Here is a 15,699-nt window from a genome sequence, read left to right on the forward strand (position 1 = left end):
CACGTGCTTATGCTCTCCAAAGGTACTTGCGTTGCAAAGTCATGTTAGCTGAGGAAACTAGAGTGTGCTACTAATAACGTGAAGGCTGGAGTTCGATATCCGTACAGGCTAGCTAATTCTTTTGGTCTCAAGACTCCAGCACGTACAGCTGGATTTTGCTGTCTAACACAGAAGAATACATTTTTTTCAAAACGCCTACAACTGCTTCCTACTGGAGTCCTGAACTCCCTTATTCTTGCCGTTGCATTATTTTCCTCATCAATCCATCAGCCGCTCTAAATATTTACCAGCATATAGGCAATATATCATCAAATATTTGCAGAACGGAAAACTGAAACATTTTCAGACAGTGAGTATGTTAGGGTTTAACTGCAGTAATTCAACTCGATAGCTGCAAGGATAATTGGGCATTTTTCATCTGGTGCGGGGCTGCGGGATAGACAAGGATTGGCAGGATGACACAATTCATTGAAAAGAGCTTCCTCGGACTTCCGGTTGCGGCTGTGCGGAGCTCAGCCGCACGTTCGGCAGCTCCTGCTGGCAGGAATTTTGTGTTTTTTTAGGGCCGGCAACGGCGCTTGTTCGACGTTTACCGGTGTGGAAAGGGAACAGTAACATTTCTCTGTTGGTGTATGGATTGGACCAAGAGCGGGGCGATTAAAAACGCGGCATTGCAGCAAAGAAAGGTGCGAGGGAGGAGGGCCAAGGTGGCGGCTGGCGGTGACCACACAGCGGGGCCGCAATGGGCTCATGAAAAGGGCGTAGGGGAGTTTTAGGTACCTGGGGGTACAGGTATCTAGGAGCTGGGGGCTTACATATGCTTAACTTAGGCCCAAGAGGCTAGTGGAGAAGATGGAGGAGGAGTTTAAGAGCTGGGATGCGCTGCCACTTTCCCTAGCGGGCAGGGTGCAGTCAGTCAAAATGACGGTTCTCCCGAGATTTCTGTTCTTGTTCCAGTGCCTCCCTATCCTGATCCTGTAAGGCTTTTAGCAGGCAGGTCAATAGGAGCGTTATGGGGTTTGTGTAGGCACAGAAGACATCGAGGGTGAGAAGGGTGTTCCTGGAGCTGAGCAGGGATGGGGGAGGGGTTGGCGCTACCTAACCTCTGTGGGTATTATTGGGCCGAAAACGTGGCGATGATATGCAGGTGGGTAATGGAGGGGGAAGGGGTGGCATGGAAGAGGTTGGAGATGGTGTCCTGTGTAGGCAGGTGTCTGGAGGCGCTGGTGACAGTATCGCTTCCTCCAACGAGGTATACCACGATACCAGTGGTGGCGTCTACCCTCAAAATTTGGGGGCAATGGAGGCGGCACATGGGGGAGGTGGAGGCTTCAGTGTGGTCCCTGATACGGGGGAACCACCGGTTTGTCCCAGGGGTAATGGACGGAGGGTTTCTGAGCTGGCACAGGGCAGGTATTAGACGGATGGTGGACCAGTTTGTGGATGAGGTTCGAGAGCCTGTGTGAGCTGGAGTGTAGGTTTAGCATCCCCCCGGGAAACACCTTCAGATACATGCAGGTAAGGGCATTTATTAGGTGGCAGATGGTTGAGTTTCCACTGTTGCCGCCACGTGGGGTTCAGGGCAGGGTGCTTTCGGGAATGTGGGTTGCAGAGGGGAGGATTTCGACAACGTATCAATTGATGCAGGAGGAGGAGGAGGCCTCAGTGAACGAGCTGACAGATAAGTGGGAGGAGGGGTTAGGAGAGTACATTGACGAGGGGACGTGGGCGGATGACCTGGGAGTGTGATTTCCACCTTTAGCGCGAGGCTCAGCTTAATACGATTTATGGTACTGCATAGAGCGCACATGACTGGGGGAAGGCTGAGCCGATTGTTTGGGAGAGGGGACAGGTGTGTCAGACGTTTTGGGAGCCCAGCAAACCACACCCACATGTCCTGGGTGTGCTCTGCGCTGGAGCGATTTTGGTGGGGCGTCGCGGAGACGTTGTCAAGGGTGGTTGGCTCCAGGGTTGAGCCGGGCAGGGGCTTTGCTATATTTGGGGTGGCAGTGGATCCGGGAGTGCAGGAGGCGAAAGAGGCCGGTGTTCTGGCCTTTGCGTCCCTGGTAGCCTGGCGTAGGATTCAGTGGAAGGTTGTGAGGCCCCCGGGCGTGTAACCCTGCGTCAACGATATGGTTGGGTTTATCGAACTGGAGAGGGTCAAGTTTGCCTTTAGGGTGTCGGTGCAAGGCTTCGTCCGGCGGTGGCAACCTTCGCTAGCCTTCCTGGCGGAGCGTTACGTGATGGTGAGCAACAGCAGCAACCTTGACGATGGGGGGGGGGGGGGGGGGGGTCGCGAGTTTGGGGTGGGTGCGCGGGTGAGGGTTCTTTTCTTTTCTTTATTGGGCGTGTATATTTGCTTTCATGTTAATTATTTCTGTTAACTTATTATTTGTGTATGGGGGGGAAAGTTATTGTTCTTATTTCCTTCTGTTCTTGTTGGTGAAAATTTGTTAAAACTTGATTTAAAATTATTTTTTCAAAAAGAAAAGAGCTTCCTCGCATCAATATGTATCCGGAAAATAAGCAGCGTTAGTAGGTTATTACAGATAGAACATAGAACATAGAACAGTACAGCACAGAACAGGCCCTTCGGCCCTCAATGTTGTGCCGAGCCATGATCACCCTACTCAAACCCACGTATCCACCCTATACCCGTAACCCAACAACCCCCCCCTTAACCTTACTTTTATTAGGACACTACGGGCAATTTAGCATGGCCAATCCACCTAACCCGCACATCTTTGGACTGTGGGAGGAAACCGGAGCACCCGGAGGAAACCCACGCACACAGGGGGAGGACGTGCAGACTCCACACAGACAGTGACCCAGCCGGGAATCGAACCTGGGACCCTGGAGCTGTGAAGCATTTATGCTAACCACCATGCTACCCTGCTGCCCCATCCATAAGATGGATTCTTAAAAATTGAATGTCCCTTCTCAAATCTGCCACACGCATAATACTGCGAATGAATGGAAGGATATCCCATAATCTGCTCAACGAATTAGTCTCTGAGTACATCTTCTCTTCAGTGGAATTATTCCTACCTCCTTGTCAATCTTCGCCTCTTACTGACAAAATTTGAGCGAACTTCAACAGCAGCAGGTTAACTCCGGGGATTGACCCGCAGTACTCCATGTAAAGGGTTGATGTATGACGAGAGATTGAACAGTTTGGACTCATTCTCGGGGGATTTAGAAGAAAGAGAGGGAATCTGATCGAGGTATATAAAACACTAAAAGGGATTGATAAAGTGAACGTAGACTAAATGTTCCCCCTTGTGGGGTAATTTTGAACAAGCGACCTCAGGTATAGTTTAAGAGGCGATAGAACTTATATGGAGCTAATGAGGAACTACTTCTCGCAGAGGGTTTGTGTGGAAGGGAAATTATTGAGTAGCCAACTCAGAACGATGCTGGAAAATGCTTGACTATATAGTTAAACACTGCTTTTATATAGAACATAGAACATTATAGCGCAGTACGGGCCCATCGGCCCTTGATGTTGCGCCGACCCGTGAAACCATCTGAAGCCTATCTGACCTACACTATTCCATTTTCATCCATACGCCTATACAGTGACAACTTAAATGCCCTTAAATTTGGCGAGACTACTACTGTTGCATGCAGGGCGTTCCAACACCCCTACTACTCTCTGAGTAAAGAAACTGCCTCTGACATCTGTCCTAGATCTACCACCCCTCAATTTAAAGCTATGTCCCCTCGTGTTGGTCAGCACCATCCGAGGAAAAAGACTCACTGTCCACACTATCTAACCCTCTGACTATTTTATATGTCTCTATTAAGTCACCTCTCAGCCTTCTCCTCTCTATCGAAAACAACCTCAAGTCCCTGACCATTTCCTCGTAAGACCTTCCCTTCATACCAGGCAACATCCTAGTAAATCTCATCTGAACCCTTTCCAAAGCTTCCACATCCTTCCTATAATGTGGTGACCAGAACTGCACGCAGTACTCCAGGTGCGGCCGCACCAGAGTTTTGTACAGCTGCAGCATGACCTCGTGGCTCCGAAACTCAATCCCCCTACTGATAAAGGCTAGCACACCATATGCCTTCTTTACAGCCCTGTTAACGTGGGTGGCAACTTTCAGGGATTTATGTACCTGGATGCCGAGATCTCTCTGTTCATCTACACTACGAAGAATCTTGCCATTAGCCCAGTACTCTGCATTCCTGTTACTCCTTCCAAAGTGAACCACCTCACACTTCTCCGCATTAAACTCCATCTGCCACCTCTCAGCCCAACTCTGCAGCTTATCTATGTCCCTCTGTAACCTATAACATCCTTTGCCCCGTATCGGGGCCCACACTGAGGCCTTCACTTCCCCCCATGCCGCCTCCATTGCCCCTACATTTTGAGGGAAGCCACCTCTACTAGACTCGTAGAGTACCTTGCCGGATGCAGTGGGAACGGGGCCGTCACCAATGCATCCAAACTCATACCCACAAAGGACGCCACCTCCAACCTCTTCCGTATGGCTGGCACCCTCCCCCTCCATCACCCACCTGCGAATCATTGCCATGTTCGCAGCCCAATAATACCCACACAAGTTCGGCAATGCCAAACCGCCTACCTCTCCGTCTCGCTCCAGGAATACCCTCCTCACTCTCGGGGTCTTCAGCACCCACACGAACCCCAGTATACCCTTATTGACCCTCCTAAATAAAGCCTTCGGAATCAATATAGGGATGCACTGGAAGAGAAACAACAAACCTCGGGAGCACCGTCATCTTAACTGACTGGACCCTACCCGCCAAAGAGAATGGCAGCACATCCCACCTCCTCCTCGATCTGTTCCACCAGCTTCGAAAAATTTAGCCTATGAAGTGCTCCCCAGCTCCTAGCTATCTCGACCCCACGATATCTAAAGGTCCTTTCCGTCCTCTTCAACGGGTGCTCTCCTATCTCCCTCTCCTGGTTCCCAGGTGCAGCAGAAACAACTCACTCGTCCCCATGTTGAGCTTGTAGCCCGGAAAATCCCCAAACTCCCCAAGTATCTTCAACACCTCTGGCATCCCCCCCCCCCTCACCCCGACCCCGCCGGATCCGCGATGTACAACAGTAAATCATCTGCGTACAGCGACAACCGGTGCTCCTCCCCCCCTCCCCGCACAATCCTCCTCCAGTTCTTCAAATCCCTCAGCGCCATGACCAAGGGCTCAATCGCTAACGCAAAGAGCAGAGAAGACATGGGGCACCCCTGCCTTTTACCCAGAAAGCCGAACGTCCTCTGACCACCTCTCATTCGTCACCACACTCGCTACCGGGGAGCTATACAGCCAGCTCACCCAGCTGATGAATCCCTCACCAAACCCAAACCTCCTCAGCACTTCCTACAGGGAGCTCCACTCCACCCTGTGAAAAGCTTCTCCGCATCCATCGATGTTAATATTTCCGCATCCACAGCCACCAACGCCATCACCATAACATTGAGAAGCCACCATACATTGACATTCATCTGCCTCCCCTTCACAAACCCCGTTTGGTCCTCATTTATAACCATCGGGACCACACCTTCCACCATCATAGACAGTACCTTAGCCAACAACTTTGCATCCACGTTGAGGAGCGAGATCGGCCTGTAAGACCCACACTGGCGGGGGTCCTTATCCCGCCTCAGGATCAGTGAGATTATTGCTCTAGACATCGTTGGGGGCAGAGCCCCCCTTCACTTACCTCATTCAGGGTCCTCACAAGCAGCGGGCCCAGCAGATCTGAAAACGTCTTAAAAAACTCCACCGGGAAACCATCAGGTCCCAGTGCTTTCCCTTCAGTGCCTCCATCAGCTCCTGCAACTGGATTGGGGCCCCCCGACCCTCCACCCGCTCATCCTCTACTCTTGGGAACTCCAGCTTATCCAGAAAGCGGTCCATCCCGCCCACCTCCCTAGGGGGCTCCGCCCAGTACCTCCCTTCATAAAAGGATCTGAACACACCATTAATGTCCCTGCCACTCCACACCAAGTTCCCTCCTGCATCTGTGACACCCAATATCTCTCTCGCTGCCTCCCGCTTCCAGAGCTGGTGGGCCAGCATCCGACTTGCCTTCTCCCCATACTCATATACCGCCCCCTGCGCCCTCCTCCACTGCGCCTCCACCTTCCGAGTGGCAGTATATCAAACTCTGCTTGGAGACTGCGACGCCACCTCAAAAGCCCCTCCTCCCGGACATCCGCATACCTCCTGTCCACGCGTACCATTTCTTCCACCAGCCTCTCCCTCTCAACCCTCTCCCCTCTCTCCCTGTGCACCCAAATGGATATCAGCTCCCCTCTAACCACTGCCTTCAGCACTTCCCAAACCACCCCAACTTGCACCTCCCCGTTATTGTTGGCTTCCAAATACCCCTATATTCCCCTACGGACCCGTCCACATACTTCCTCCTCTGCCAGAAGCCCCACATGGAACCTCCACAGCAGGCGCTGAACCTTCCCCTTCCCCACATCCAGGTCCACCAAATGTGGAGCATGGTCAGATATGGCTATCGCCGAATACTCCGCCCACCACTCATGGGATTAGCGCCCTGCTTTGAACAAAAAAGTCAATCCGAGACTAAGCCTTGTGGACATGGGAGAAAAAGGAGAACTCCCTACCCCCCGGCTTCAAAAACCTCCAAGGGTCTACCTCTCCCATCTAATGCATGAACCCCCTCAGCACCGAGGCCGCCGCCGGCCTCTTACCCGTCCTAGACTTCGAACGATCCAGAGCCAGATCCAACACAGTATTAAAGTCCCCTCCTAAGATCAAACCCTCCATCTCCAGGTCCGGGATCCGGCTAAACATTCACCACATGAAGCCCGCATCGTCCCAGTTGGGGGCATACATATTGACCAGAACCAGCCGCTCCACCTGAAGTCTACCACTCACCATTATGTATCTACCTGCACTGTCCGCCACGACACTTGACGCAACAAACGACAAGCTCTTCCCAACTAAGATTGCTACCCCTCGATTCTTTGCATCATGCCCCGAGTGAAACAACTGCCCCACCCAGCCTCTTCTCAGCCTCACCTGATCCGCCACATTAATGTGCGTCTCCTGGAGCATAGCCACATCCGCTCCCAGCCCCTTCAGGTGCACCAAGACCCGGAACCGCTTCACTGGTCCTTTCAGCCCCCTCAGTTCTATGTGACCAGCCGAATCTGGGGGGTCTTCCCCTCCCTCTGCGCCGGTCAGCCATAGCTCTCCCTCGGCTCATCACGTGCCCGGAGAACCCCCTATGCCCGTTCCCACGGATGCAGACCGCCCCAACCTCCCCCTTCACTAGCCGTTTCCCTAGGGCACCTGCAACAGCAACCGGCACCCCTCTACTTCCCCCACCTGCCGAGCCCCCTACCCCCACCGCAAGGTAGCCCCCCCCCCCCTAGCTGCGTAACCCCTACCATTGTACTTCTGTAAGTCAGCCAACTCCTGCTGAGCCTGGCTGCTGCCACCATCGCGACGACCCCACCCCCGATGCAGCACAACCATCATTGCCCCCTCCCGGTGCCGGCCCAGCCCACTACTCCTCCAGCACGGGAAGAAAGCCCACACTTCCATCCCAAACCCTGCCCCCCCCCCCCCCGATACAACACGGGGGGAAAAGAGGGGCACATGACCCAGCGGGACCGCGAACAGCTCCACAAACCTCCACCAGTGAAAAAGCACCCAAATAAATAAATAACAGCCCCAAAAAGCAAAAAAGCAGAACAGCAAAAAGGCAACATCAAACACAGCCAATAAAAACGAAAGGATACCAAGGAGGACAGAGTCTCTGGACTATGTACATCATTCCCTAGCCCCCTAGTCCTCAGTTCGAGTCCAACATCTCTGACTGGACAAAGTCCCAGGCCTCCTCCAGAGAATCAAAGTAGAGCTGGCAGTCCTCGTAAGTGACCCAGAGGCGATCCGGCTGTAGCATGCCAAACTTCACCCCCTTCCTGTGAAGCACTCCCTTCGCCCGATTGAAACCAGCCCTTCTCTTCGCGACCTCCGCTCTCCAGTCCTGATAGATCCTGATCTCTGCGTTCTCCCACCTGCTGCTCCTTCCCTTCTTCACCCATCTCAGCACGCACTCAGAGTCAACGAAGCCTTGAACGCGGACCAGCACCACCCTAGGTGGCTCGTTCGGCCTGGGCTTCCTCAACAGCACTCGATGGGTCCCCTCCAGCTCCAAGGGTCCTTGGAACAACACCACGCCCATGAACGAGTTCAGCATCACAACCACGTAGGACCCCAAATCTGAACCTTCCAGCCCCTCCGGGAGGCCCAGAATCCGCAGGTTCTTCTGACGGGAGCGGTTCTCCATCTCCTCCATCCTTGCCAGACATTTATTGTGAAGCGCCTCGTGTGACTCCACCTTCACTGCCAGGCCCAGGAGTTCGTCCTCGCTCCCCGAGGCCTTTTGCTGTAGCTCTCGGATCTCCGCACCCTGAGCCATCTGAGTCGCCATGAGCTTGTTCAGCGATGCCTTAAACGGTTCCAGGATCTCAGCCTTCAGCTCTCTGAAGCAGCGACAGAGCAGCGCCTGCTGCTCCTGCGCCCACTGCTGCCACGCTGCCGGTTCCCCGCCCGCCGCCATCTTGTTTTTCCTGCCTCGCTCCTTTCTCTGCTCTAAAGCCGATATTTTGACCGCTCTGCTCCTGGTCCAGTCCATCCACCGGCAGATAAGCACAGTGGATGTGTTCCCACCCTGGGTAAAGTCCAACCAGCACCGCTACCATCCCCTAAAAGAGCCCAAAGGACCAAAAATAGCGGGAGCTACCGAACGTGTGGCTTAGCTCTGCATCACCGCAATGGGAAGTCTCCCGAGAACGTTGACACCTGTCGTCCACCCTGAGGAAAAAAAAACTCATTCTCGCCTTTAGCAGATGAGCCCCATGGACCATCTTCAATTTGGTCAAACTGGGCGAAGCACAGGAAGGCATCCTGTGAAGAGCCTCACTTCTTACCACTCCTCCGAATTTGAGCCAATTCGACATCCAACTTTGCCTTCACCTCGTCCAAGGACTCTGCGACTAGGATTTGGGCAGAGATGCACGAAATATCTACCCCCACCCCGCCCCGCCTTCTCTCCCGACGCATGCAAAGATAAAATGGTCTTCAACGAGGATTGTGGTATCAGGAAAGTTAAGGGAAAATCTTCCCCCAAATATAACGATTATAGAGACAATAAACTAAATTAATCAGAGGGAGTTGAACATTTACTGACAACTCCTCAAAACGTGCAAACCGTCCCGCTACGAAAAAGTCCCCAAAGCTTTCTAAATTCTTTCCCTCTATTGACCTCCAGGTGGTGTTGAAACCAGACAGCGGAAAGACATGATTACCACAAGAAAAGGGCAGCAACTACATGGAGCTAATTTTAAAATGTTAGCTGAATTGTCTCCAGATCCTCAGGGTGGACACCACCACCGGATTCAAAGAAAATGTCGCAGGAGAGAATGGAACCAGGCAGTTACTAAAGGATCCAACCCAGAGCCCCGATAAGACTTTCCGACATCTGCACCCATATGGAGCATCGCTGAGCCATCGCAGCACATCCTCAATATTGGCAACCAAATAATAAAATCACTAATTGGGTGGACATAAACCACCTGTTTGTCATTCCAAAAGGATAAATGCCCCATGGATCCTTCGGGCCCTGCCTGCCTAAACAAAAGAGGACACCAATATGTTAACTGGAAAAAAAAAGGGAATAGGAGAAAAATCGGGAGAGACTGAAAAATAAATAAATTCTTAGGAATACAATCATTTTGATAGTCTGAACCCTGCCCACCAACAACTGGGGAGGTTATCTCTTTATTGCAAGTCAAATTTGACCCCATTCTCCAGACTGGCGCATTTCAATTGACGGTGAGGGGACCAATCGAGAACCAGCCGAACATACAGATAACGAATGTTTGACCTGACAAGGAGAAATGGTAACATACCCAAATTTGTTCCCCTCCCCGAAAGATTAACTGAGAAATATTCGCTCTTCTAGAGATTCAACATACACAGAGAAGGAGCAAAAGCTCCTACGTTGCTTCATTATCTCATCCGTAGTGAAAAATGGGCCAATAATATAAAGGAGCAGATCATCTGCAAATAATCACACCCTGTGTTCTATCGTCCCTGACTTACCCCCTTCCATCTATCGAAAGATATCAACGCTATGGCCAATAGATCAATCGCAAAAGCAAAATGGAGTGGAGACAGTGGACATCCCTGCCGAGTTTCCTTGTTCAACAAAAAATATCCCGAGCTCAAGATATTAGTCTGGACAGTAGCTATGGGAGCTTTAAGCAGTCGCGAACCCAAGACATGAATCTCTGCCCCAAACCAAACCTCCAAGGAGTTCGTAAATATATTCCCATTCTACCCAACGAACGCCTTTTCTGCGCCCAAGGATACAATCACCCCTGCCTCGGGCACAGCAGAGAGGAATACAATGCTGTTTTACAGCCAGTGTATAATAAAGCCTATCTGGTCTTTTGCGATCAACTATGGGATGCAGGAGTCCAATTGTAGCCGCAGATCCTTGGCAAATAATTTTGAGTCCACGTTAAGGCTTTCTATAGGTATATTAGGAACAAAAGAATGACTAGAGTAAGATTAGGGCCAATCAAAGATAGTAGTGGAAAGTTGTGTGTGGAATCTGAGGAGATAGGGGAAGCGTTAAATGGATATTTTTCGTCAGTGTTTACACTGGAGAAAGACAATGTTGTCGAGGAGAATACTCAGGTACAGTCGACCAGGCTAGATGGGATTGAGTTTCACAAGGAGGAGGTGTTAGCAATTTTGGAAAGTGTAAAAATAGATAAGTCCCCTGGGCCAGATGGGATTTATCCTAGGAATCTCTGGGAAGCCAGGGAGGAGATTGCAGAGCCTTTGTCGTTGATCTTTATGTCGTCTTTGTCGACAGGAATAGTGCAGGAAGACTGGAGGATAGCAAATGTTGTACCCTTGTTCAAGAAGGGGTCGAGCCAACCCTGGTAATTATAGACCTGTGAGCCTTACCTCGGTTGTGGATAACATATTGGAAAAGGTTATAAGAGATAGGGATTATAATCATCTTGAAAAGAACAAGTTGATTAGCGATAGTCAACACGGTTTTGTGAAGGGTAGGTCATGCCTCACAAACCTTATTGAGTTTTTTGAGAAAGTGACCAAACAGGTGGATGAGGGTAAAGTGGTTGATGTGGTGTATATGTATTTCAGTAAGGCGTATGATAAGGTTCCCCATGGTAGGCTATTGCAGAAAATAAGGAAGTAAGGGATTGAAAGTGATTTAGCGGTTTCGATCAGTAATTGGCAAGCTGAAAGAAGACAGAGGGTGGTGGTTGATGGCAAATTTTCATCCTGGAGTTTAGTTACTAGTGGTGTACCGCAAGGGTCTGTTTTGGGGCCACTGCTGTTTGTTGTTTTTATAAATGACCTGGAAGAGGGTGTAGAAGGATGGGTTAGTAAATTTGCAGATGACACGAAGGTCGGTGGAGTTGTGGATAGTGCTGAAGGATGTTATAGGATACAGAGGGACATAGATAAATTGCAGAGCTGGGTTCAGAGGTGGGGGATGGAGTTTAATGCGGAAAAGTGTGAGGTGGTTCACTTTGGAAGGAGTAACAGGAATGCAGAGTACTGGGCAAATGGCAAGATTCTTGGTACAGAAGAACAGAGAGATCTCGGCATCCAGGTACATAAATCCCTAAAAGTTGACAGCCAGGTTAATAGGGCTGTTAAGAAGGCATATGGTGAGCTAGCCTTTATCAGGAGGGGGATTGAGTTTCGGAGCCTCAAAGTCATGCTGCAGCTGTACATAACCCTGGTGCGACCGCTCCTGGAGTACTGCGTGCAGTTCTGGTCACCACATTATAGGAAGGGTGTGGAAGCTTTGGAAAGGGTTCAGAGGAGATTTACTAGGATGTTGCCTGGTATGGAGGGAAGGTCTTATAAGGAAAGGCTCAGGGACTTGAGGTTGTTCTCGTTAGAGAGAGATGGCTGAGAGGTTACTTAATAGAGACATATAAGATAGTCAGAGGGTTAGATAGGGTGGACAGTGAGAGACTTTTTCCTCGGATGGTGATGACCAACACGAGGGGACATAGCTTTAAATTGAGGGGTGGTAGATATAGGACAGAAGTCAGAGGCAGTTTCTTTACTCAGAGAGTAGTAGGGGTGTGGAACGCCCTGCCTGCAACAGTAGTAGACTGGTCAACTTTAAGGGCATTTAAGTGGTCACTGTATCGACATATGGATGAAAATGGAATAGTGTAGGTCAGGTAGGCTTCAGATGGTTTCACAGGTCGGCGCAACATCGAGGGCCGAAGGGCCCGTACTGCGCTGTAATGTTCTATGTTCTATGTTCAAAAGCAATATGGGTCAATACAACCCACATTCTATTCAGTACGTGCCCTTCTTCGGCTTCAGAGATAGAAACCTATGTAAGTGTAAAGGGCATTAAACACTGCGACAAGGAATTACAGAACATGCCAATATTAACGGAATCAACTGACCTTCAAACGTCTTTTAGAACTCAATGAGAAATCGGTCATGGCTGGGAATTTAACTCGCTGCATTAACCAAAAACATTTCAGAATCACCTCAGATCTGAACTGGGATTCCAACTATTCCCGCCTTTTCCGCTCCACGAATGTGAAGGAGAAGCAATCATAGAACTCGTGCATGTCTGTCCGCTCGTCTAGCGCCTCCGATCTATAAACGTCCCTATAGAATGCTTCAAAGACTACATCGGCTTCAACAGGAGTGGAAACCAAACTGTCATTCGAGTCCCTAATCTGTATAATCTCCTGGAAAGCTACCTGCCACCTCAGCTGATGAGCGAAGCAGTGAGTAGCCTTCTCCCCATATTCATAAGTACAGACGCCGCAGCAGTCTCACTGCCTTCCCTGATAATAACAATTCGAATTGTGTCTGCATCTTTTTACGGCTCGCAAGTAACACCAGGGTAGTTTGAAGCGACTACATTGATCCTCTTCAAGGATAGAGTCCACCAGCAACTGCCGCTATGCATTCATACATTATCCTCCCCCCCCCCCCCCCCCCCCGCTAATAACCACCTTAGGGTATTCCCATCGCGAGGAAGATGAGATCGTCTCATTTCTGTGAAACATTCTGTATTCCTCAATATTGGAACATAGACATTGTAAAATCCTTTATGTACGAACAAGCTCCATGGTGGTTACAGAGGTGGAGCTGACTCTAGGACCAAGACAATAACTTTTGGATGATGGGCCGAAATCCCAATAGCCGATTACCCCGTCCTCTTCACCCAGGGGAGAAGACAGCAACCAATCTTATAATGCCAAAGCACCAGCCAATGACTCGCTGACCATGATGCATCTACCATCAGGATCCACCACGATATTCGTGGCCGAAATGTAACTCAATATTAATCAAAACGCCACACCACGGGCCCTACCATCATAGCCCGAATGAAATATATGGTTCAACTACCCCTTCCACAACATGGTCTGGAGCATGACCTGCAAATGGGTCTCTTGCTAAACACAAACGAGCACTGAAATATTTTAAGTGATCGAATATTCTAGACCTTTTCACTGGGCCGGCAAAGCCCCTTGTATTCCAGGTGACCATCCAAATTGCGAGTCACCCACCACAACCCTTGGTCCTGGGTCAGTCACTTCCACAGTAATGTTGCATCGTGGTCAGTGAGTCCTTGGCGGGGGCTTTGGCATTTTAAGGTGGATAGGTATCTTCTCCGCTGGGTGAAGAGGGCGGGGTAGTCGGCTATTGTGATTTCGGACCATGCTCCACATTTTATGGACTTGGTCCAAGAGCCAGCTCACGTTCAGTGACCACCATGGGAGTTGTTACTTACAGGGTGCAGGCACAAGGCGCACCAAAGATGGCGGCCAAACCCACTGAGGAAACAAATGAAGAAGAAATCTATAGTCTCCATTAGAAAACTAATGCTACCCCCATTCCCCATTCCCCAATCACCCCATCTCCCCACCCTGAAACACTACCGCACTCTAACCACTAAACGAATGAAACACCGAATGCTAAACCCGGACAAAACGAAAATACAAAGCTCATTATCCCAAACCAAATAAGCATAATAAGCTGAAACGAGCCCCAGCACTTCGCCTCCGATAGTAAGTAAACTCTTCGGTTAGCAAGGCTGCCCAGACCAAGGGTCAAAGTAAAATTACTGCCCAGACCGAAAATGCAAAGTAGAGCTTCAATTATCATATTGCAACCGGGCAATATATTCCCCATAGCAACCACAACACAAAGAAAATACCACTCGCAACGTTAAGACCCCAACAAACATCCAACAAAAGAAACAATCATCCTATCCAAGAACAGAAAAATACAAGCATGCATGTACAAGGACCCCCAACATTTTTGCACAACTACTTGCCCATCCCTAACACGGAAAACCTCACTAACACACAATCAAATCAAACTGAGCTCATGTCTTTTCACAAAGGCGTCTGCATACTCCGGCGCATCAAAATAATAGTCCTGTGTCTCGTAAGTCACTCGTAGCTGCGCAGGGTACATCACCTCAAAGCGAAGGCCGCTCTTATAAAGGGAAACTTTGGCCTTGTTGCCGACTCCACGCCAGCATACTGGGAACGACTGATGGACTGGCCTTCCCATTTACATTCCCAATACTCCTCCCATTTCAGATAGAACATAGAACAGTATAGCACAGAACATGCCCTTCGGCCCTCGATGTTGTGCCGAGCAATGATCACCCTACTCAAACCCACGTATCCACCCTATACCCGTACTTTTTAACCTTACTTTTTAGGACACTACGGGCAATTTAGCATGGCCAATCCACCTAACCCGCACATCTTTGGACTGTGGGAGGAAACTGGAGCACCCGGACGAAACCACGGTAGCATGGAAGAAATCCATAAATTCAAGAGTGCGCATCCATGAGGCGTTGTGGCCCATCAGCAGCAACAGAATTACATTCAACCACAATCTGCAACCTCACGGCCCAGCATATACCCAGTCTACCATTACCACCAATATGGTCGTTCAACTCTGTTTCAATGATGCGTGCAGGAGAGCAGCCAGGAGCAACATCAGGCAGACCAAAAAAAAAGAGGTGTCAACCTGGTGAAGCTGCAACACAGGACAACGTGTGTGCCAAACAGCATAAGCAGCAGGTAATAGACAGAGCTAAGTGATTCCACAACTAACCCATCAGATCTCAGCTCCATAATCCTGCGAAATCCAGCCGTGAATGATGTTGCACAATTAAACAACTTACTGGAAGAGGAAGCTCCACCAATATTCACATCCTCAATGGTGGCGGAGCCCAGTACATGTGTGCAAAAGACAAGGCTGAGGGATTCACAACAACTTCAGCCAGAAGTGCCCAGTGAATGATCGATCTTGGTCTTCTCCCGAGGTTCTCACTATCACAGATGTCAGGCTTGTTCCAATATGACTCACGCCACATGATATCAAGAAACTGATGTAGGTACTGGATACTGCAAAGTCTCTGGGCCCTGACAATATCCGGCAATCATACTGAAGATTTATAGAACATGGAACATAGAACAGTACAGCACAGAACAGGCCCTTCAGCCCTCAATGTTGTGCCGAGCCATGATCACCCTACTCAAACCCACGTATCCACCCTATACCCGTAACCCAACAACTCCCCCTTAACCTTACTTTTATTAGGACACCACGGGCAATTTAGCATGG

The sequence above is a fragment of the Scyliorhinus canicula genome, chromosome 6 (assembly GCF_902713615.1).
Source record: "Scyliorhinus canicula chromosome 6, sScyCan1.1, whole genome shotgun sequence".
NCBI classification, from domain to species: Eukaryota; Metazoa; Chordata; class Chondrichthyes; order Carcharhiniformes; family Scyliorhinidae; genus Scyliorhinus; species Scyliorhinus canicula.